At 39.8% G+C, this 6,000-nt stretch overlaps 1 long non-coding RNA gene across 2 annotated transcripts in view; it reads right to left on the reverse strand.

The window, feature by feature from the left end:
• LOC103658391 overlaps positions 1-3,741 on the reverse strand; it is a 105,460-nt gene extending 101,719 nt beyond the window's left edge. For both annotated transcript variants that reach the window (XR_567141.1, XR_567143.1), the window contains exons 1-2: positions 2,871-3,741; positions 2,643-2,746 (exon numbers count right to left, since the gene is read on the reverse strand). This is a non-coding gene — a long non-coding RNA (uncharacterized LOC103658391). The remainder of the gene's footprint in view (positions 1-2,642; positions 2,747-2,870) is intronic.
• Between the last annotated feature and the right edge of the window lie 2,259 nt (positions 3,742-6,000).

A 6,000-nucleotide genomic window follows, 5' to 3' on the forward strand; every position in this document is an offset into this window, starting at 1 on the left:
AAACAAAATGTTCACTAAAACATTATAATGGAAATTAAACATTTAAAAACACAGGATTAGCATAATATTTTAGTTATGAAGAAAGTATTAGGTAACAAAAATGCAGTACGTATCAATTGATTGACTTAGCAATTTATTGACAATATATTTTAGTGAGATTCAGGGATGAGGAACTTTAAATGTTTTGTTATGTCACATCCCAGAAGGATATGCACAAAAAGGTTTGCAGTGCTTATCTTTGATATTATAAATCTTCAGGTATTTCAATTTTTTTTCTTTGTGGGTTTCTAAATTCCGAGTGTTTTCTACTTTGATATTGCATCGCTTGAATAAATTATCAAGAGAGGATTAAAAGAAGTAGCGGTAAAGCATGAAATAGTTTCTGCAGCCCACTGAAATTGGCTTAAAGATAAATGTTTCAAAAGAGAAGAGTTGGGTTTGAATATTGAAGCAGGGATTTTAAACTTAGAAATTTATGGATAGGAGCTTAATACTTTCACATCAAAGCTGTTATTTTCAAATCTAACTTTCTGATGTATCAGAAATATTATCTTGGTGTATTCTTAAGAAAGAGACATCGTTAGATGGTCAAATGTTTAAGGCCTAAGTTTAAAGTGATCTACTTATGTTATTTTTTTAATTTCAGATAATATAAAGAACAGGTTGTGTTTCCCCCCCACCCCCCACCCTCAGGTGGTAAGTAGCAGCAAATGATTTTGGCTTTCTACAGGTCTGTCTTTTCCCCTTTTTTAACTGTCAGGGCAGAAATATGTTAAGTTCATATAAATGGGGAGCACTTGCTGTGGAAAATATCTCTTTTGACTTAAAAGGAGCATTAAAGCTTCTGTCACTTCACAGTGAAATGATCAAAAAAGTAAGTACTTAGATATCTAGGTTACAAAAGTTACAAGTAAGAAAAGTTTGTTTTGCTGTTGTTTTTTTTGTGGGGTAGTGTTTACTTGTGACCAGTAAATCTGTTGTTATTATTCTTAAAATATGATGAAGCAGAAAAACATGGTGGTAATGAACACAGCCTTGGGGTAGGAAGACAGGTGTTTTGGCCCCAACTCCACAACCTGCCAGCTCAGTGACCTTGAACTAGTTGATTACATAATTGGTAAAATGGATAATAACAATACATATTCACAGGGTCATTGTGGGAATTAAGTAATACATGTAATATTCAGAGTTAATTTTTCATGCATCCCAATGGAGTGACTCAGTAAAGCCTTAGTAATTCCCAATTGTACCTTCCATCTTAAAGGCACCAATACATTGACGCTTCTTGTCAGGATAAAGTCAGTTCCTGGGCTTTGTATTATCCTGACTAGCCATCTGACAAAACATGTACATCAAAATTCTTCCTTAAGTCAGCTTCCAAGAAAGTTTCAGGAAATAATTACCCTTTGTTTCCTTAAGAGCACATTTCCAGGACTTCCCATTAGTACACTGTTAGAAAGAATTTGGCTACCTCTTTTCATTTTATTTTTTATTTATTTTATTTTTTTAATAAAGATTTTATTTATTTGACAGACAGCAAGCACAAGCAGGGGGAGCTGTAGAGGGACAGGGAAGAAGCAGACCTCCTGCTGAGCTGATGGGGGGGCGGGAGGGGGGAGCCTGATGTAGGACTGGATCCTAGGACCCTCGTAGACACTTAACTGACTGAGTCACCAGGCCCCATGGCTACCTCTTTTTAACACACAATTTTGTTTTCAACATTTTAAGAAAATGCTTAGCCAAGGTTCTATCAATCTTTAATATTTTAAGTCATGATTGTCTGTTAATGATTGTTAAGTTGCAAAAAGTTTATCCTTCTCTTTAATTCACCATGCACAGCAGTTAAACAGAACATAGCAATAAATTTAGGTTATAGGATTGGTTTTGATGATACAAATACATCTAGAGCGAGGCATCTCAACTTAGAACCCTCAACGTATTGGACTGCCAAATTTTTTGTTGTAAGAGGTTGCCCTGCACATTGTGGAGTGGTTTGCAGCACGCCTGGCTACGGCCGCAATGGACCCACTGGATTTTTTGTTATGGTTTACTAGATTACAGCAGCACCCACTTCCAACCTAAATGTCAACCAAAAATGTCTCTAAACATTGTCCAGGGTCCCCTGAGGGGGAAAACAGCCCTTGGTTGTAAATGACTGATCTAGAAAAATTAAAAAGAATTGTATCACAGTAATTAGTATACTCTGCATTTTAAAAAATATTTTGTCACTCACAGTAAGTTTGTCATAATTAAGCAAATTGTCTTGAAGACAGCAGCTCATAAACAGGAATCGACCTATTAAATCTTTATGTAGATAATCAGTTATAAAACGTTGATTTTATAACTAAATACATGGTAAATGCAGAGGCCCCCTTTTAGACAATAGGCTTGAGCAATGGAAACTTGATCAAGGCAGAAGGGCCCAAAGTGACCCCAACCCCCTGGCTGAATAGAGATGGGACCATCAGGCGACCCACCTCAAAATATCCATAGGCCCTAATTGACCAGTGGGCTACTTACGAGGAGGCATGGGTACCAAAAAAGGGAAAATCCCTTGCAGCAACATACCTCCTCGTCCTCCCCTTTAAAAACAGCCCCCACGCACCGCCTCATTGCAGACAGCCTCTCCTTTGCTGTCTTACCTGTAGTTCCCTTGCTGCGTCTTCAGTCTTCAGTCACCTTCTAGCTCCCTGGTTCTGCCCCAGGTGAATTCACGCGCCAAGCTGCCACCTGATCGTCGCCCCATCTGATCGGGAGAGACACCATATTTAGACACCACAGTGAAGAGGGACAGAAAGAAATCTTGTAGTTTTGAGTTTTCAGCAAGACTTCCGTCATGAATCTTTTTTTTTTTTTTTTTTGGTCTTTACCTTGATATGTGGCTGTTACACAAAACCGTCACCAGCTAGACCTGACCTTTACTGCCCAATTCCTACTCAGGGACCTTTGTCCCCTGTTTATCCTTAAGAGATAATCTAAAAGTGAAACCGCCCCCGGAGGGATCTGACTGCCCAGACCAGACGTCCAGCCCTCCCAGACCAGTTGGAGCTTAACTCCGGACGTGGATCTGTACGGACTGACAAAGGAGTGACCTCCAGAATGACTGATGACCTTTACCTCATTATAATACTAAATTCTCCACCTAAGGCGGAGACTCAGCCTCATTTACATAACATACAGTGTAAGTGTGTAAGGCGTGTTTAGTTAAGGCGCATGTGCAACCTTGCCCCGCCTCTACGGGGCCGAACAAGGCTTCCCTCTCCAAATAGTCATCCTAACCCTAAATAGTAGGAACCCGTTCACCCTTGCATGGGGAGTCAGGGCTTTGCAAGCCGTTCCCTCTGACCTCCTTATGTGCTACAATTGTTTCTTTGCGTGCAGATCAACCCAGTGCAGTTGCTGACTTCCCAAGCAGTGAACTCACATTGTTTCAGTTCCAGAACCAGCTAGAGGGGGCTCCTGGCTGGCTGAGTCACTAGAGCACTGGACTCTTAATCTTAGGGTGGTGAGTGTAAGCCCCATGTTGGGCATGGAGCCTACCAAACAAAACAAAACAAAAACAGCTGTCGGCATATGTCCCAGAAGAAAGGCTGTCCCAAGCGTGGGATTGAGCCAAACCAGAGGCCCTTATGTGCACTGTTTACCAAAGTGCGCTTTAGTTTGCCTTCGACATAAATGAAAAATCCCAATTTCACTTACCATATGAAAGAATGTTGCAGAATTCAGAATGGGAGGATTTAGCATGCCTCTAATAGTTGTTAAATGTTAGCAATTATGTTTGTGGTGATATATAAAGAATATGGATTTCTGAGTAAGGAATATTTAGGTTAAATCCTTTTGAACACGTACTAGTTGTTAGTATCAGGTATCGGTTTGCAACCGCCTTGGGAGCTTCCCTGGTGAAATCTGAAACTGGCCTGAGGGCAGGGAGAGGCCAGAAGCCGCTTCGATTGGTAGGTGGCCGTGTTAATAAGCAAAGGAATTTACAAACAAGGCTCAGCCTCTGTGGCCACAAGACAGTAGATCTGTGTATCCGCCTGCCAGACCTTAGTTTATAAAGAAGACTTACCTTGGTTCAGTCGCAGAGACGATGCAGATAGTCTTAATACCGTGTGGGTATCTCAAGGTTATGTCCTTAGGGCGGCTTCTAACCAGAAAGGCTAATGGAGTGCACATTCCAAGGAGGGAGTGAGAAGCCTTCCCAGTGTTCCAGCTCACAGGTCAACTGGCAGTCACGTCCTCTTGATGACCTCCCATAACATCAGGCAAGTCTTCAGTTTGTTTAGTTTTTCTGCTTCCAACTTTTTTTTTTTTATCAGTAAAATGGCATAATAATCTACAGGATTATTAGAACTAAATTAAAAAATTCAAAATAGCATAATGAACACATTATTTAATAAATATTTGTTAAGTGAGTAAATAGGTGATGAGAGTGACTCTCACAGGAACCTAGAAGTCTATAAACACAATATAGATTAGTTTTTCCCTAACCTTCTATCCTAAAAAAAAAAAAAGTTTCAGAAAGGAAAACAGGGAGTTAAAGGAGAAGGGAACCTTTGCTTTAAGATGTAAGAACAGTATTTTAGTGCAGTCAGTATTTTATGTATCATGGAACTTCAAATATCATTCAGAAGAAAGCCACCTATATTCATGTCATGTTCAGAATATTAAACCAATTCCAAGTTGGCAAGGATAAAAATAAAACCTCAGTATGCTTCATCAGTTGCCTCCTAAACACTTCAGTGGACTTAAATTCTGTACGTGTAACACCCTTTAACCACCAGTAGTGTTAATATAAGAACTTTAATTTTCCCACTTCTTATTATGTATTGAGGTATGTACGTTAAGGTCCTCAACATGTTATTTGGAACAGTTTGAATTAAATAAAAATTTTTCTTGTGTGTTGGGGGAAGTGAGTTTGCCTTTTTCAACATAAGCTTGCAGAAGTAATGATTTATTATTCGATATACATTCGGTTACAAGAAAATAAAACTCAGATGGTCTTTGTAGTAGATACTAGAGCTACAGATACACAAAGCACAGAGCGTAACTTCTAGGTGCTATCAGTTTAGTGTAAAGGAGAGAAACAAAAATTGGGACATGCTCTGATAAAAGCTGCAATAGAAGTAAGCAAAGGATCCTATGGAAGGACAAAAATTTATCTTCATGTGTACTTCCTAGTCAGCTAAGAGAAGCTGTTTTTCTGGGGTATGAAATAAGTCATCATTTATTCATAAAACTTTTGAAAGCATTTGAGGTGAAAGCCACGCAGAACGTCAACCAAAGTTTTCAAAATGAAGATTTTAAACACCTCATATCCAGGTCAAAACTCCAGATCCATTAAATCATAATTTCTGAGATTAGAATTAGGAAACAGGAATTAAAACTCCTCAAATGATTTCAGTGGGCAGCCAAATTTGAAAACCACTGATCTAAAAAGAGCGGAGGGAATCTGATGTGGAAATGTTGGGGTTCAGGGCCAATGGCACAGAAGGAATTCTTGAGACACCTTCGCTGCAAAAAGGTGGTTTTACTAAAGCATGGGGACAGGATCTGGGGGCAGAAAAGGCTAGACCGTGTTGTGTGACGGAATCCGATGATACACTTGTAAGTTGGGAGGGGCTCAGGGAATTGCCTAAGTCTCTAGGGAATTTTATTTATTTATTCATTTATTTTATTTAAAAGATTTTATTTATTTATTTATTTGACAGAGAGAGAGAGAGAGAGTACAAGCAAGGGGTGCAGCAGGCAGAGGGAGAGGGAGAAGCAGACTCCCGGCTGAGCAGGGAACCCGACTCGGGGCTCAATCCCAGGACCCTGGGATCATGACCAGAGCTGAAGGCAGACGCTAAACTGACTGAGCCACCCAGGCACCCCTGTAGGGAATTTTAGAGGCAAGATTTCTAGGACCCTGAGGGGGCTAGCTATTGTTCGGAAAAGGTCATTTATTACTGTTCAGTAAACCCTTTTTTATGAGACCCTTCAGGTGTATATCAGTGG

Source organism: Ursus maritimus, unplaced genomic scaffold, assembly GCF_017311325.1.
Source record: "Ursus maritimus isolate PB19 unplaced genomic scaffold, ASM1731132v1 scaffold_8, whole genome shotgun sequence".
In the NCBI taxonomy this organism is placed as follows: Eukaryota; Metazoa; Chordata; class Mammalia; order Carnivora; family Ursidae; genus Ursus; species Ursus maritimus.